The sequence below is a fragment of the Nuphar pumila genome, chromosome 5, assembly GCF_984573655.1.
Source record: "Nuphar pumila chromosome 5, dmNupPumi1.hap1.1, whole genome shotgun sequence".
Taxonomy (NCBI): Eukaryota; Viridiplantae; Streptophyta; class Magnoliopsida; order Nymphaeales; family Nymphaeaceae; genus Nuphar; species Nuphar pumila.
Window position 1 is genome coordinate 48,972,210 of NC_143253.1, and position 20,049 is coordinate 48,992,258.

Here is a 20,049-nt window from a genome sequence, read left to right on the forward strand (position 1 = left end):
CAAAATATAGACCGGTAGTGAAAATGGATTGGGTCTTGAGTATTATAAATGAAGACCCGAACTCAAACGGACTCAATCCGATTATGTATCCAGATACAAGTAGTTCTGCATATTTTAAAATTGAGCCAACCGAAACTAAACCCGATTATGTACCCAAACCCCCTTTGTTCTCAAACCGAAAATGACCCATACCCGACCCGACTATATACCTAAACAAACCCGTACCCGAACCCGCTTCATAGTTGATCCATGTGAAAAATTCTAATAAGTAAATATTATACATCCAATTAAACATTTAAAGATGCTAATAAACATAGAATTAATATGCATTGCATTTTAGTGATCTGAACTTTAATTCATCTTTGCAAATACTTTTCGTTGCCCTTTTGTTGCGAAAGTTATTGGAATGAATTGAATCCTAAAATAAAACTCGAGAACTCATTGAATTTGATATATCATTGTTTTTTTTGTTTCAACTTCAATGTTTGGTTGATGTGGATATATTCTTTTTATATTCAGATTTTGACATTATTTAGAATAGTTATTAAGCTTCTCTTTTGTTAGCATATAATCTTCTTAATAAACAGTTGATTCCATTAATTTATATATTTTTATTGGCAGGTAATTAGGTCTAGAATACTGATCATATCAAGACTCAAGTTGAAACCCAAACCCATTAAGACCCAAACTATTAATACATGAAATTGTTAACCTATATGGATCTACTTTTTTTAGTCATACCTAGACCCGAACTTGCTCCGAATGAAAGTGGATGTACTAAAGACCCGATCTGATTATACCCGACCCGATGTATACCCAAAGTCGTTAACCTATGTGGGTCCACAATTTCTAGTTGTACCCAAACCAGAACCTAAACCTAAATTAGATTGAGTCGGGTTTGGGTCTTACTTTTAAACCCGATTCAAAATCAAATCTGATAAGACCCAACCCGGTTACACCCTATATGGATTCTACACAACTCTCAGTTTATGTTTCAAGAGCGGAATTTGCGTCTTAACAATCCACAAATGACTATTTAAAAAAACAAAAACAATCCACAAATACAGCGGCCCGACATATTTCAAACAAAAAATATCAAGATTTTTTTTTCTAAAATGTAATAATGCAATAGTCTCATCAACAGACTCGTTTCAACCGTACCAAGTACTAGATGGCCCACCCAAGTGCAAACACAAGTGTGTCTTAGCCTCATAGTATCAGATCTAATATGAAACCACTGTCAAAGAATATAATTAAACTGTTACATAAAAGATATTATTAAACCAAGTCTTTCATCGTTGACATTGTCCTAACCGAAATAAGCTCTAAGGAGTCAGCCTGCACATGCACTGGTGTTTAATAGCTTTGTAGAACAAAGTTTGAGAGTAAAGCACCCAAATGACAAAATTCTTAAGTCATTTCTTATGTGAGCAAACACAACAGAAAAGAATTGATTTTATAAATCAATTTCATAATCTGGTTTCTTGGTTAAATCTTCCGGTCACATTACATTTTAAAAATTACTGCTATCATATATCATAGATAGAAATTGATTGAATACAAAACAATCTCATTTCAGTATTGAACCATTAAAGTAATTATTCAATTAAATAGTCATTCATAAAAGCGATAATTATTAAATTTAAACGAAACAAGGAGCCCTTAGGATCATCGAAAATATCAGCATGCACAACCCCTTCTAGCATCATGCACTCGCTTCACCCATCACATATCACCTGAAAAATATTTTATTTTGAAAGCATAAGACTTTGAAAAGTTTCAGTAAAATTCACATACCTAATGCAAGATACAATACCTAAAGCTTGCATGATATACAACAATAATTAAATAACTGCATTAACTACCAAAAAAGCAGAGACAAGATTTTCACAAGATATTCATGCATTCATAATTCATAAACAAGTATGAAATAACAGTCTTAAGCATTTATAACATCAATTCTAAATGGGATCAAGATATTTATCAATGAGCATGAATCCATAAAATTACAAGAACAAGAATAAAGTAAAGTGAGCAAGTATTTTATTTTTTACTTGATTAGTTATGCTTATCGGGTATGCGTAGAACCAACACGAACACATCCCAAACTACCCAGAGTGTTTATTATGCTATGTATTTTAATTTCTCTAAGTAACTGTTGTGTCGCATACTTCCCCAAGAGCAGAGTCAAACCGAGAGAGGTAGCGGCATTCTCTGAGAGAAACTACCTGGGGCTACGACCTCAGGCCGCCATTATGATCATGATCAGTCACTTATGCAGAAGTCTCAGGGAGATGCCCACCTAAGATAAAAGTATCAGTCATGGTCTACCTAAATTCTCTGGGGTAGGGTACCGTCGAGGTATTGTCCCTTGTAACTTAAAAAAAAGAAATGGCCAGAGAGTTTCATACCACTTACCCTCTCTAAGGTAGACCAAAGGACCATTCTAGTTCAACATACATTGGTAAAGACATACTCGAAATCCTACTCAGGGATATCTTTATTAATTAGGCCATAGGTAAATGCAACTACCATTGAGGCTAGTGCATTGCCATCTTTTGAAACTATAATTTTCTTAATTCATCAAGCACATAAAGTGCACATACAACCCTGTCAGATTTCTATCAATCCTGCATGCATTTTCAAATACTGCATCTCAAAACATAGCATGCATTCTCATAATAAGGAATCATGCCAATATGTTGTTTAGCAATTCATTCATACAGTATCATAATATTTCAAATATTCAAGAACAAGCATGCAATAATATCACATATATATATATATATCATTCTGCATCCGCACATATAGCCAATATGCAATCAAATCAATATGCTTATATTTATTTTTCACATACTTTGCACTTACAAACACTCATAATCAGTTTATCATAAAGTGACATAATTAAACTCCTATAATTAAACATATTCACCAATCTCAATCACAATATGTGTAGGAGCCTTTTTCCTCAGAAACAGGGCATCCCTACACCATAAACATAGTCATCAATATCACCTTTCTCTCTATCATAAACATTTGTATTAGATCTAATGTGATTCAAAATTGAATTTATGAAAAATTTAAGAAAAATATCAAAACATAATTAAAACCATAAACCCAACTTTTTTGATAAGAGCTCCCATAAACCCTCATCGAGCAAATCGGTATGGCTCTAATTAATATCTTAACTTTTTAGTTCTCAAATCAAATCAGACCTAAATTAAATATTTATGATAGCATATCATTAAAAAAACTCACTACAACTGGCCCGTAACAAAAAATACATAAGTCGTTTTCCCCGATCCTGGCCCTCATACGCCCAAACTAGAAAGGCTTACATGTTTTTAATTGCATTCAATTGTAGTCATGCTTAAACAAAGTGAATACACATAACTTAATTCAGTTCATGATGCAAAAAACTTGTAAACATCATATCTCAACAACATATGCATTTGGAAGAATCAAAATCTAAGAAAAAACTCAAAACCCTAAATCAATTTTTGAGAAATCGGGGTCTTGATTCTCTTACGAATAAACCATCAGATCTTCATTAAGTCAAGCATGAATTTAGATATTAAACAAGCTAAACATGCTGAATATAATCATATAAATAAAGGTACTCTCTTTTGGAATAAATTAAAACAATTGATTTATAAGACAATCAAGATTTAGTAATATCTTTCACATACAACTTGTATAATTTTTCATTCAGATCTTTCTAAATGTTTAGTAATTTATTTATGATTCAATAGGGTTTATAAATACTGATAATATGAGTATATATCAAAAAAATATTAAAACCACAAGATCCAAATACGTTACTACTCAAACATAAGTATAAGTCGTAGGAAAATTCAGATCCCTAATGACCAATTTTTATAAAATCTGTCAGAAATAACATAACACGTATTAAATCATAATATTTTTACCATGGTTACCTGTACCTTTCAAGAATATAACTTAACAAATAGATCTTAAAAATAATAAATACAAAATTGATTAAAAATATTTTACAGAACGCTATTCTGATAGAGTTTCGGTCCAGAATCTGTAACCTATAAGATTTTTATCAGATTAATGCATTTCTTAGAATGCATATAAAACGTTTTCGATAAAACCATTTTTACATATTCTGTTATTATGTATTAAGATTCACCAATTTTTTTTATAAAATATTTGGAGGTGTTTTTCAAGGGTGTTTACTTCTTTTACCAGAGATGAGTCAAAACAATCTTGTTACCAATGCAAGAAATTAAAGCTCTGTTAAAATGAATGTTTCTTTATCAATACAAATCCAAAACAGATGAAACAAGATTTTAAATTCAAGATCAAGATGCGTAGATCATCATAATGATTTTATTTAGATTTTTTAAACTGATATTTGAAGAGATATAGATTTATTTCTGAAACTAGTCGGGAATAATATATCAAACATCACGGGTTTAGGTTTCTTAGAAAACATTTTTGTAAAAACTCTTCTTGAGACCATAAAATCCTTTAAAATCTCATTGTTTTAGATTTAGTCAGATTCAATATGGATTAACACGTGAATAACACCCTCAATAATCACGTTATGATTGAATCTAATACAAACCAATGAGGAAACCTTAATTAGGCATGTTTCTCAAAATCATTTTTATGAAAAACTCAAGGTTTAGCTTCTTCGAATCTAAATAACAATTTCTTGAGCCAAGAAAACATGTATAATAGATCAAAACATGTAAATATGCTTCTGGAAATAAAATTAACTCAGATATGCATGCTTAATGTACGTAAAGAGCATCAACTACGTAAATCTTACTTAATAATCGATAGATCTTTAGGGTAAAATGAGGAAATTGGGTAATCCGATGTCTACACCACCACCAACAATAAAGTATGTGCAGGTTTAATGGCTGCACAACTTTTCTCTAGACCTCCTAGATGTTTTGGAGGAGAGAGGAAGCAAAACCAAAAGAGAGAAAATAGAGAGAAAGAAGAGAAAAGAGAGAGACTAAAGATTTTTTTTATCAAAAGATGTGAGGGGCGTGTGGGAGGGGGTATTTATATCCCCTACACAACCCTAGGCTGATCAAATCTAGACTCTTCCTCTCTAAAATCGTGTAGAGGGAGAGAAGAGTCCATTCTAGAGAAAATTCTAACTTCTGGACTCCTAATTCTTTAACTACTTTGATTTTTCTTTTTTTCTATTTTTATTTTAATGAAAAAAATAGGTTTAACTATTCAACCACCAACTCTAATATGTTCTACTTATGTGAACTTTTCTAGAGGTGTGGGACATCCCACCCTCTAAATCTCCTTTATTTATTGTAAAAAAAATGTTTAATTTAAAAGTCTTAATTATCACCTTTTTATTTTTATTTTATTATTGTTATGAATTTAAAACTAGATAATAATTTAATCCATATGGACTCCTGGATTCAAATGGGGGTCCACATAGGATGTCCCCTATGAGGGTCCACTATGTATCCATTGAATCCAAATAGCGTTTTAAATTGGATCCAAACCAAACTACACCCCAGATCCAACTTGGATCTAAATGGTGATCTTGGACTGAGAACCAAACTTAAGATCCAAACCACTCCAAACTCATAAAATCTCCATAATTTATCTTTTTCGATTATTCTTGAAATATCATTCATAACTTGAGACAAAGATTCATAATTAATCAAAATCAAGAAAATAAAATAATAATAATAATATCAAGAATTCACAATCATGGTCATAAATGCATAAATAATTCATCATTTATTCATTTTAATCATCAAGAAAATCTCAGGTTTTACAGCAAATGACTTTACCATCTATCTCTCTCTGGATCAACTTTGTTATTCTTTTCTCTGCATGTGCTACTGCACTTGACTGCCACCCATCAGTTGTTGGGCACCATGGCTCAGGTTGTGTCAAATAGATGTGTAACCGTCAAGTGTTGCTATATCATGCACTTTGTGCAATCACATGTGACTGACTTCTGTATAGGGTGCATAGCCTCCCCCTTAGTAACAACCCTCCTCCCCTTAAACCCCAAGTGAGTGCCCTACCCTAAGCAAATGACACCTACCAGGCAAGTTGATGGTAAGACCTTTGTGTGAAACAAGGTTCCTACTTTGTCTTGAGATTGATGGTTGGTCATCGAAAAAACCCTTTCACCTTGAACGATTGATCATTAAGCCAAGGAGTGAAGAACATATGAAATGCATTTTTGTCAATATAGTCATTATTTTCGTCAAAGATATTGATATTAACTTTAAGCAGGCTAAGATCAAGTATTCTCTACATTGTTTTCTCAAAAGGTTGATCTTCATAAATCATAAGGTTTGTCTTAAGAACTTGCTTCATGATTGGCTTGATAAAAAAAAGTCAAATCAATATAAGATTGGTTGTATTTGTTTGAAAAAAACTATAACAGTTGCATGATTCGTTTAAGTATTGCTGTGATGGATGAGATTTGTCTTACTCAAATACCATTTAGAGTCAAGTGGTTTTGCATAGCCTAGTTCAGATCCTGAACCCTGCTCCTTTCATTGGGCATCTTTTTTCTATGGTGATTCTTTATGCAAGCATTAAGGAGGAGTTTCATGAATTCACCTATTGTATCACTTATCCGGGTAGCCTATGTGTTCAATGCACATGTAGGCACAAAGAGGATCAAAAAGAGAAAAAAAGACTAATTTCCCTATTTTGGTTCTTGATTCCATGGTTGATCCATAGATATATGCATATACACCTTTTATTTCTGTTTGAGATGCTTTGGGTTGTAGGCGGAGTGAACCCAATGTGCACAAAATGAGCTTTTCAGGTTTATCCTTTGTGTTTTTTTTCTCTTTTGAAAGCAAGTTCCTTGAATTTACACAAAAATGAGATTTCATGGTTGATCCCTAGTTTGGTTCTTAATTTTTTTAGTTTTTAATCAATAGAAAACCATTTTTGATATTTTAATATTAAAAAAATGAGCTTTGGTAGGAGTTGTTAGTGCACGTCACCATATATTGGTACTTTGCAAGTTCAAAACATGGTATGTAGTGTAATTGGTGGGGTCTGCCTAACCCCAGTTTGCCTATATAAAAAAAATCTCTATGACCAACCCTTTTGCTCCATGTGTTTAATGTTTGTGGGCTCTTCGAAAAAAAAGGTCAAGAGAATTGTGCCAATAGAATACATCGATCCTAAGAAAGAAGACTAAAAGTAGGTTGAATATGATACTTAGCCATCCAAACCAACTTTGAAATTTTGATATTCTCTTTCTCTTTATTTGTGGTTGTTTTTATTTTATTTTTAAATTCTTACTATACAAATATTGACAAAAAATTATAATTGGTTAGACTCATGACTAGACATAAAAATTGATATAAGTACAATTGAACATCTACCTATTAAAGAGTTGACAAAGCATCTAGGGTCATAAAGAAGTGTAATGTAAGTGACTTTGTATTCTTTTTTCTTCTTGAAAACGAGTTCAAAAATGTATATGGTCATTGTTTATATTTCATAATTGTGTGCTATCTTAACTTCATGATCTTACTATTGTTGTTCATTTGATTTAATGTTGTTCTTGTATAATAGTAAATATTTTTGTATGATTCAATTTTGTATAGTGTAGTATGATCTAATATTATTTGCATGAAATTAACATATGTCAACATATTCACGATAAGGACAACATTGTTTTTCCTTTTTCAGGATCAATTCATCACTCACCAGCCAAGGTGAACACCTAGATGGGATCAATTCATATGGGGATGATACTTCAAGAAAGGAAGAGAAGACCCCCACACACCACGGGCCATTGCAGTTCCAGAGTCATCCATGACGACCTTAGGTAAAAAGCAAATCTAGTATTTCTTTAGTATAATTAAAATTTTATTAATGTCATTGCTATTAATATTTGTAAGTAAATACATATTAGCAACGACAGGTTCTTCCTAGCGTAAACGTGAGAAGAACAAATGTATAGCCCACCTGAAGCAACTCAAGTAAAGAAAGGCTTTAGTAACCGTCAAGCCTGGGTTGTGTGGAGTCGTGGGCAAGGATGCCTCACAGTTTTCTAAGAAGATTACATGCATCGCCAAGGAGAAGGCCAAACTCACTCATCAGTTATGGATAAAGGTCCCAGAGCACGAGAAGACGTTGCGTGAGACAATTTTTGTAAGTATATTACCTAATTATATTTTGATAAACAAATTAATTCATAAAGTGTTACTAACTATTTTTTAGTAATTTGGTGCAGACAAAATTTACTTTAGATGATAATATAGTTGATTATCGTGTTGTCATGGATAAGCAACTTCAATTATCATACAAAAAGGGCACAAGAAACATGTTGCAAGCATTATAAGACATTTGAAAACCGCACCTAAGCAGAAGATCATCCTCCAAAGAAAATCGACTATAAAGTGCAGAAAGATCTTTGCAATTTTTATATTGGACGATAAATATTGGATATATATTTATAAGTAAATAAATGTTCAAATTTTTAGATTTTCTTCTACTAATTATTCTTCATTTGGTTAGACGTCCAATAAAAATTTGGCAAATAGAGCCCAACAGACGGTCCAACATACCACTGGATCGTCTATATACCTCAAAAGTTTCATATGAGGGTAAGTTTCTTATTCTCTAAGTTTATTTTTTTTTCATATAGTAGTATAATGTTAAATATGCTTGATGTAATAGATTCTAAATTTGCTATTTGCATACTCTTAAATTGAAGGAAAAGAACTGATGACGAGTAAGTTCTACTTAGAGATGCAAATCCATTCAGATCGCAAGACATTTGTCTAGAGCGAAGCATCAAAGAACTATGTAAATAACTCATGCTTTGTTATTTAGATTTTGTACATTAACCACATTCATGTAGTCTATTTTGTACATTATCATTAATTAGTGATAACCAATTATATATCATCGATGTGTAAAACAAACTACGATATGTGCAAATTAAAGATGATAAAACATGTTTTTCACAAGGAGGCACTTCTATGTTGTAGCGAGAAGTCTTTGCAAAGGTTCTCAGAGAGTGTTCTAAACATGTGAGAGGGATGGGTGCATTTGACATTCCATCCAAAGGCAAAACCCGAGTTTCAAAGCTATCTTCTCAGTTGAAGGCGATACAGTCGAATCTTGAACGATTCAAACTGCAACTAGAGCGAGAGAGAGAAGAACAAAGGATAGACCAATTGCGACTCAAACAACAACTGGAGCGAGATAGAGAAGATCAAAGGATGAACCAGTGATGACTCAAACAATAACTAGAGCGGCAGAGAGAAGAAAATAGAAAGAGAGGAAATGTTGAATATAGTGACATCACTCAGACATAACCCTCATCCTAGATCTCTCCACTGTTTTGGTATGCCCCATTTTCTCATCATCTCTCTCTCTCTCTCTCTCTATATATATATATATATATATATATATATATATATATATAGATATATATTAGTGTATTTTCACATTTACTTTGAGTGTTTGTGTTTTTTAGCATTATGTTCTTAATAGTTATCACAGATACTAACAACTATTTTATTTTTTTATGGCAGAAAAACAGAGATAAGTAGGATTGGTTCATTGGCACATGAAGCTGATTGGTTGATTAATTCACTATTGAGTGATTTCATTGGGCCAGTGATGAGAGAGATTTCAGCCAATCATGTCAATGATTGAGTAACTTGGACTTATGTTTTTGTTAATGAATATTAAAAAGCTATCATATACTTTCACGTGATTGTATAATTGTAATTGTTTGAATTGTTATTATTTGAGTGATTTCATTTGCATTGTTATTGTTTGAATTTTGTTGAATGTAATGTTTGAATTGCTATTGTTTTAGTGATTTCATTTGCATTGTTATTGTTTGAATTTTGCCGAATGTAATGTTTGAATTGTTATTGTTTGAGTGATTTCATTTGCATTGTTATTGTTTGAATTTTGTTGAATGTAATGCTTGAATTGGTGTTGTTGGAGTGATTTTATTTGCATTGATATTGTTGAATTATTGTTGCATTGTTATTATTGAATTTTGTATGCAAAAAAAAATTAGTTGTCTAATATAAAAATTTCTTTTTACAGGTTTAAGGCCTATCACAACGACATTCCTGTGTCACTGTTATAGGTCTTAAACCTATCATAGCTTATAATATCGATTATTAGAACGTTGTTACAGTATATAACAACGACTATGAGGTTATCATTATATCATATAACGATGACATCATGCTTGCAGTTATAGGCTATAACAAAATTTAGTTCTCATCATTATCTCTTTTAAGAGCGACTATGAAGTCATCGTTAAAGTCTAGTAGTCGTTATAGGCTAATCGTTGTTCTAGGTTAAGTCGTTGCTATTGGGATGTATCCTTTAACAACAACCTATAATTGTTGTCGTTATTAATCAACAAAGTCCAATGGTCATATTTTGTCGCCATTATAGGTCTATAATGGCAACCAAGAGAGCAATACCTTTGTTGCCACTATTGACACTCATTCTTGTTGTGTGATCTTTTCTACTAAGTAAAATTTAGATAATACATCTGAATTTATTGTAAGCAAACACATGAAACATTGTCCCTTTGAAACCATCTAGGAGATTTAGGAGATAAAACTGTTTAGGAGCTAGTAAGTACTCTCTATATATATGTGTGTGTGTGCGAATACAAGGCACAATAGATATAAACTGCAGATGAACTAGGCATTTCGACATTTTTTTGCAAATCAAAACCCACATGTCCTATTTGCACGTTCTTTGATGCAGGTAGGCAGCTACTTCTCTATCTCTCTCTCTCTCCACACACACACACACACACACATATATATATATAAATATATATATATATATATATATATATATATATATATATATATAAATATATATATATATATATATATATTGTTTTTATCATTTTGTCTAGTCTTTATCTCCAACTACATGAGATTTATTTTTTGAGTTTTGACTCTCCATTCTTACAGAGTTAAAACATGTCTTATCCCTTAATTAGGGTTGCGCAAGCTTAACTAAGCCCAAGGCTATTGAAGCTTGGCTACATGCATGCAACTTGAACTAGAAGTTTTCCCTTCTGAGTCTAGCTTAAACATGATTTTTCAAGCTGAGGTTTGTTGGGCTCGAGTTGAGTTATAAAATCAACTCTTTTCTTTATTTAGATAGTAATGGTAGTTGATTCAGTCCTCTCCTTTCTTTCCTTCTGTTAAGCTGACCTATTGAAGAACATAAAAAGCAACTGTGCAGTCTATTCAGGAGGTTTATCCTTCGAGGACAAATGCTCTCCATCACTACATATACAAGTGCACATGAGAGACAGGAGATAACCCTAATCACATACGCTTATTGTCACGCTTATATAATTATTTTTTGCACTAAAAAATAAGAGAGGGGGAGGGAGAGGGGAGAGGGGAGAGGGGAGAGGGGAGAGCGGAGAGGGGAGAGGGAGAGGGGAGAGGATTCTCTGCCCATGGTGTTTTGGGCATCTGGTGCATGACTGTAAGCCTGACAGATAAACTCAAGGCAGCCAAACCCTGTTTATTTTGAAAACATAACGTCTTGTTTAATTGTGGACAGTTATCTTACTTGGCTGAACTGTCTTAGACAAGGGATCTCGGTTCAAATCCCATAGGTGGCTACTCCCAATTCCTACAAACATATTTAACAAAATATAGTCTAACTTTTATGAATATGCATAATTCTTATACATTTTTTTGGTTTGTCTCATGTATGCACAAAGTTTTCTATAAGTTCATAGTCTCCTTCTGTCTGGTTTAATTGAGTTAGAATGCTGTTTTTATAATAAATCACAGCTCACGTGAGTGGGATTTTTATTCATTCACAACTTATGGTCCAATAGGCCCATGGTTTCCAGATGGAACATGTGGCAACCAAGGAGGTAGGTCCAATGTGGCCCATGATTCCCTTGGATTATCTAAAAAAATATATATAATCTTGTTAGGACCCGAACAATATGGAGCAGGTCTTTAGTTCATATTTGTCATGACCTTAGCCTAAAGAATGGGTCATGGGCTGAAATTCATGTAAGCGGAATTGGGTAGCAGTTCATAGTCGGATGAAATGTGAAATCCAACCCATGGAGTAGGTAGGGTAGAAGGAAATTTTAACAAATAAATCAGACTTTTACTGGCGCTAATTTAGCGCCAGTAAAAGTCTACGCCAGTAAATGGTACTATAGGTAAAACAATACATGTGGAAAGTCTAGGACCACGAAGAGCATGTACCCACTTGGAGTGTTGGAGGCAAGCTTCCTCTTAAATCAAAGCAACCCCTTTCTGCTCTCCTCCCTAGGCGTTAGCCAGGGTCTTAACAAGCCCACCCCAATCTACTATGGCCCAGATATTGTTTAAAACAGTTTTTGGCAACCAAGGGCGTAAGGTGAATTGACGAAATAGAGTGTAAAGGTGAGGCAGATCATGGTGATCTGCGATACAAAATGCACTGAAATGAAGGTCCATATGCAATGGATCTTGAAGCAAAGCTAAGATCTTATTTTAGTAATTAATGTTGTTGATGTTTAGTTGAACATGTGATAACTTTGTTTATCTAAGCCTATGTCACAGGTGACACAAGCGGACATGGGCGCCGACACGCACAAAATAATATTTTAATATTATTTTTAAAAATTTAAAGTATTATTTCAATAAAAATGTATTGGTTAACATTAAAATATCAAAAATAGTTTTTATTAATTAAAATTTAAATTTTTTTGTGTCCTTGTATCCTATTTTCCAAAAAATGTCCAAACTTGCGAGTCAAACCAGTGCCACGTGTCTTCGACATAGCTCTAAACGTTACTATCAAATATTTTCCATCACCCATCAAGACATGAATGTGCCCTTTAAGTTGATAGTGTACACATTCATGTGGAAACATTTGCAGCGGTGGTGATGGCAATGTTTTTAGCCCTTATTCTTTGGCCAAGTCTTGTGGATAAAAATAGATGGATCAATGTGATCGTGACCTTTTTGTAGGACACCATTGCATGTGGGAACTGTAGGGCCACCAAGACCATGTACCCACACTTTTAAATCCAACAGTTGAAAGGGTTTTAATATATAAGAGTTAGAGAACGAACCATTTGTTGCTTGGCTTTTTTTTTTTTTGGATGATGAAGGAAAACCCTCACCAAGAACTAGGTCACCTAATGAGCAGTGGCGGAGCTAGGAACCTAAACTAAGGTGGGCACAAACACATGGTAAGAAACCAAGTCAAAACCCTAAATCCTAATAAACATCATTCATAAATAAGCTAATTGAAAAAAAAAAACTAAAATTCTAACCAAAACCAAACTTGCATTCATGGAATATTGATTGAAAAAAAAGATTGACAAAAATATCTACTTAAATATTCATGTCATATGAAAAACCAAAATAACACAAAAATACAACCGATAACCAAAATCATGCATTCATTAATGAAATCATGTTTAATGATAATTGAAAAGAGAAAAGAAGACGAAAAACTCAAAAACCACAATTAAACATTTACATCATTTGAAAATATCCAAATAAACACCCTAATTCCTAAAAAATTCATAGATTTATGCTCATTAAAAAAAAAAATCTAATGTTCCAACCAAAATAAAGTATTCATTTAATGGCTAATGCTTATTAAAAAAACAGAAAAAACTTTAAAACCTAAATTAAATATTTATGCTATTTAAAAATAAACTAAATAAAAACCTAAACCCTAACAAGCATTATGCTGATTCAAAAATGGCCCAGGTTCTATAGGGAAAATGTTAGATGCACTCCTAGTTGCATTAGTAGCATCAACAACGACAATTCCAATATTTTCCTTCTTTAGAGCTGGAGCAACATTCTTGCAGTTTCCTCACGACTTCATACTTGTGCTCTATCGGGTTCTTAAATCGGTATCATGTCACAAGAGGCACATTTCACAGGAACCTTTAAAGTCCTTTTTTTCTATTTTCAGGATAATTTTTATCACAACCATCACAAGGAAACCATAACCCTAACAAATTAACTCAAGTTGTTGATTCTGCAACTGCGATAAGAACTGATCTATGCAGAATGAGAAAAGGAAAACCCTAGAAGAACCAAAATTAGGCATCAACAACCAGAAAATTTGAAAATCAGAAGGGGAAAAAGGGGTTTCATTGAGAATGGATAGCGAAAAAATAATGGACTTTCTGCATAATCGTGCCCCTGAGAGAGAGAAGAGTTGGGGAGACGGTGTAAAAGAGGTCAGGTAGTCTGGTCAGGGTGGGCACATGCCTGCCTACCCTGGCCACTATGTGGCTCCGCCACTGATTCTGGGGTGGGCGACCGCCCACCCATGCCCACCCCTGGCTCTGCCACTGCTAATGGGTCTGCCTCTCTCCGAGGTAAAACTTCGGGTTGAGGACATGACCACCCAGCCTTATGTGCCCCAACCGTGATAAAACAACAGCAGCTCCCATGCACCAACTTGTAAAACAGGCTAGGTAAGCTGGATATGAACAATAGGTTTTCTGCTTGTTTAACTCAAGACTGATTATGAGCTCAAACTCAGCTTGTTTAGTAGTCCTATATGTGCCCATTTGATAAACATGCACAAAAGGTGACGCCCATGCAATTTGAACCTAGACCACCTGTTTAGCCGCCAAGGTCTCATCCCACTACGCCAATCTCCTTTGGGGCTGTCACTGTCGTTTTGGACTAGGGTTTTCTTGGATGCACTGTTAGTCATGCTGCCATGCATATGCAATTAATTTTTTGGGCCACGTAACGATACGATGTATCTGGCACCATCATGAATGATTGTAATTATGGCCCATGAAATCTCATTTAAACTGTAATTATAGCCAATGAAATCCCATTTGAACTTAGATCTATGGATAGAACATAACCCAAAAAGTAATAATGTGATCTTGCAGTTGATGCTCTAGTTCAAAGTACTGGTTGAGTCCTAAGTTGAAAGATAGACTAAGTTCTTGATATTGTTAAAAACACACTTAAATTTATGCCATATTAATTAAAATTACACTTTCGTCAATTTAGTTTGGGTTATGTTTAACCCAAGTTGAGTTAATAGGTTAAAGTAATTAATTTACACTCAAAAAATATTTTTTATTTAAAAAAATCATAAACACACCTAAAGTTTTGGCAATAATAAAAAAATACTAAGTTTTGGTAATTGCAACACACATTTAATAACTTTGGTAGGCGTAAACTATGAGTTTTCTTAATTAACCATGATAAAGCTTAAGTGTGCTTTTAACAATATTGAAAACTCAGTTGTATTTTTTATTATCGCCCAAAGTTTAATTTGCGTTTGAAGACATCCGATATGTTCCAAACATTCAAATGAAATGCCTATATAATAGTCTAAAAGAACACCAAATCATCATCACTGACAAGGGATATCCAGAGAGAGAGATGTACCATTGGGATGGCGTCCATAACCTTATTTAAAACTGGGTTTTGGGCACAAACCAGGTTTTAAGATAAAAACCAGGCTTTGGTGCTGTTTAGGTGACACCAAAAACATGAGTAAATGACCAACTGGGGCTCCGCATGTCTGGTAAGAGCAGCTAGTGCACGTCACCTTCTGTTGGGACGTTGCAGGTTCAAAACCCAAAGGTATAGTTAACCCCAGCTCACCTTTCAAAAAAAAAATGAGTAAATGAAAAAAAGAGTCCCCCTCCCTCTCCCCTAGGTTTTTTAACCTGGTTTATTGTTCACTCGTTTTGAAGGCTCCTTCCATTTTTAGCCGAATATATATATATATATATATATATATATATATATATATATATATATATATATATATATAAACTAGAATATGAGAACTAGAAATATGGGCATATTCGACACTTTTTTGCAAATCCAATAATGTGAATGTGCTTGGCATATTGAATTTGCTAGGAATCAACCATTGGATCATATATTTTTGATGAAAAAATGTGTTTTTTGAATGCTTGAATTTTTATGAAGATTATGAGCCATTGATTTTAAAACCTTAAAAACATTACGTTTATGCATCAAAATCGGATGATTCAAGAGAGGGTTCTTGTAAATCCAAACATGTAGATCACATCTGGTTAGATTCAAGAGAAAAGGACAAAAAAATCCATGAAAATATCGGTTCACAATTAGTTCTTATATTTTCAGTTCTCATATTCTAGTGATTCATAATATATATATTCAAATCCATGGTTGGTTGGAAAATGGCCAACAAATTTTTTTTTTTCGGAATCCATTTTCCTGCCACCCACTGATCAGGAAATGGCCATGGTGTCTCCCACACTGGCCGACACCATCCTGGCTGGTGGGTGGCCGGAAAATGGTCGGACTAGTTTTTTTTGTTTTTTATATTTAGGTCATTTTGCGGCCAACCACTGAACGGAAAATGGTTGGTATAGGGACGCCATTTTCAGACTGATTGCTTGTCAAAAAATGGTTGGTCTTTTTTCGATTCTTTGTAGGTTTTTAATGACCATGGTAACCCAAACATGTTAAAAACCTGATTTTTGCCAAAAACCAGGTTTTCAGGCAAAACTTGGTTTTCTCAAAACCAACTTTTGCTCCCTGTCATCCAAACAGGGTGGTGGTTTTGAACTATGACACCATAAGATGGTACATATTCTTGCTTGCATGGAACTAGTCATATGAATTACTAAATCCAACTATACGATTGTATTTTACATGGTTTATTTACTATGTTAGGAATATCATGTCTAATATACTATATGATTCTTCTTTTGAGACATGAAAACCAATTGTTTACAATTCACAAAATTAAAGATGGCTTATAAATAGTCTAAATTATCATGTCTAAGTCACAATTTTTTGTTTGAGGGAAAACATTTATGATGTTTGTGTCAACTTTTAACATATAAAAATGGTAAAATAGAACATGTTAAATATGATTTTTGAGTTAGTTTTTGGTTAATTCAAAGCTTAGATTATGTAAATAAAGTGTATCACTATAATTTATGTCGGTTTAACATATAAAAGCACATGTATGCACACGAGTGTATGTGTGTTATATTTGGTACTAATGAATGTACAAAACTATTGAGTTGGATATCAACATTATTTATTTGCTACTTGGATAGTGTTATTTTGGCATAAAATATAAATTTTTAAGTCATACAAATTCAGTACTTGGGGGGTTAATTTTTGAAACATGCAGAGTCATGTGATTATTCTATTTTTTTAGAGAGAACAGGAAAGCAAAGTCATGTAATTCAAAACTCATTTTTACTTAACAAACCTTATGTCTCATATTTATGGGGTTCAATATGTAAAAATAAAATTTTCAATAATTCAGAAATATATATGTGAAGAGAGAGAGAGAGAGAGAGAGAGATTGAAACTGAATATCCACATGATGCAGCAGTATTGCTGTCACGGGCTTAATTTGGAAGCACAGTGTACCCTTGTCCAAAAAGCCGGGATAAACTAGGAGAAAACATCATACAGGTGTAAACAGTGCACCCCATATTATCAGTATCGGTGCGTAATAAATCGGCTATTTTTTAATAAATATAAAAATACTAAAAATTAATTTTTAAATATTATTTTAAAATGATTTTACTAGTTTTAACACGTGCCACGTTATGATTGACATGTAATGTTTTTTTTATTATTTTTAACCGATATAAAACGGTTCACTTGTGTATCGGTATTCAGACCATACAGATGAATCGGTGGCTAAACGATTCAGGGCCGAGACCGATACTTCAAAAGTTACTTTGAAATTGCAGCTATTATATGAGACATGAGCCATTTGCCAACCTCATAACGAATGGTGTCAGGATCCAACATCAGCTTTTGGATTTTCAACAGCAGTCGCCCTTTAATGCCACTTGAATGGACCCATTAACCTAGGCAAATTGGACTCATTATTATCCCCATTCACGTGATAGCTGGATCTTCACTGCTGCATATATCACTAAACTATCTTGAAAAAATAAAGTTCTAGGTATTATTTACTCAAACATGATTTTTGAACATGTATTTGATTTGTTTATTATGAAAAATATTTTGGATCTTAAATATAAAACTATATATATGGCTATTTAAATATGAGAACTACTAGTGTACACTAGGCATTTTGTACTATTTCTTTTTTTACAAATTCGTTCATACAGATGTGTTCAACATGGTAAATTTTTTACTACTTGATCGTGTATTTTTTATAAAAAAAAAATATGATTTTTAAATGCTTAAATATTTATGAAAATTTTGAACCATTGATTTTAAAACCTTAAAAAATCTCGTTTATGCATCACAATCTAATGATTCAAGAGCTGATTCTTATAAAACCAAGTATATAGATCACATTCGGGTCAGATTTAAGTGAAAAAAAAATAAAAACAATGATGATTTACACGTATATCATTGTATGTTATTGTGTTTTTTGTATTCCTTTGATGCTTCGTAGAAACACTAAATCTGATTTGGTAAATGTACTTAAAAATAAACCATTTAATTATTCCCATTTCTTCATAACCATTCACCTCTTAGGCTCTGTTTGGAAGAAGGGTATCGAAGGAGTTTGGAGGGTGTGAAGAATTTAGAGTGTGTTTGGGAGTGGAAAGTGGAGGGAAGCGTAAATGTAGGTTAGGAGTCAGCTAACTCCAAATATCAAAATTTTTGAATTTCAACTCTTATAATAAAGAAGAGGTATATATTTACAATTTCTTGAATAAAAAGGATTCCGGTAGGTTCCTAAATTTTTGATGGTTCAAAATTTTTACCCTATTTTACATCAATAAATCTCATATTTTACCTCATTACTAACTGCAATAATTGTACAGTTAAGAGGCTAACAAGTAGGGGTGGGTGGGCAATGGACCGACCCGACCCGCTAATGGACTAGACCATTCGGGCAGTTGACCCAATCGGCCTGGTCAAAACCCAACCCGTAAATTGATGGGTTGGACCAACATCCCAATTCGGGCTGACCTATTAGAAAAACCTTGACCCATAGCCCACCTGTTATGCCCATCGGCCTAATCAGGTCAAGTCGGGCTTATTATATTATATATAAAATATATATTATATTATATACACATTATATATATAATATGGGTCAAGCCGGGCCATGACTCAATCCATTCAAACTTGTACTTAATTTATAGGCCCAAGTCCGGGCCATGACGGACTAGCTAGGCCTGGCTGCCTGGGCCTATGCTGATCGTCGGCTCGAGCAAAAGGGTGAGCATGCCACACTTGCTCTACATACTTTTCACTATGTTTGATAGGTGGGACAAGACCCATGCTGGCTTTGTCCCGTGTTTGATGTGTGTGGATCCTGCATTGTGTGGGGAACTCGCCAGTCGGACCCTACACCCTTAGGACTTCGATCCAGTGACTTGTCTTTCCGGTCCTCTTGATAAATCTCAATGGTCTACCTGCTAGCAAGTTGTGTAATTAAACCCCAAAAAATGGAGTTCATGAACTCAAAGCACAACTAAGGAGTTCATGAACCCAGTAACGTTTCACTTGATTTACCCAAACACACATCCAGTGGCATGCTTCATGACACGTTTGGAAGAAAGAAAATTCTCATAAAAAAAATTTGCCTATAAGAAGTTTCTATATGATAACTATGAAATTTTTTTACTTGTTTGTTTTGTGGAGAAAATATGTAAGAGAAGGGGTCAATCAACCCCCTCTCAGAGAGATAAAGGGATGTTTACCACCAAGAGAGCGGTGGCCTCAAATATCAAAGAGTCCCGGCCCTGTTTACCACACCCAAGAGAAAAGAAAGGGAGGCAGGGGTCGATGGAAGCATATCAGTTCATGCTGAAAATGAGCGTTTTTGCTCATGCTAACATCGTGGCCGTCTGTTTGCATTTTCGATGAATGCCACGTGGTTTTGTTGACTTTTGAGCTTTTTAAAATGCAAATTAGATGGCCACGATGTCAGCATGAGCGAAAACACTCATTTTCAGCATGACCTGATCTGCTTTCGGGGTCGATCAACCCCGATATGAGATAAAGGAATGATTGACCCCCCAAGAGAGAGATCTAGAGATGGTAGGAGAAAGCTTTTCTTGCGACAGCCTACGTATAAATG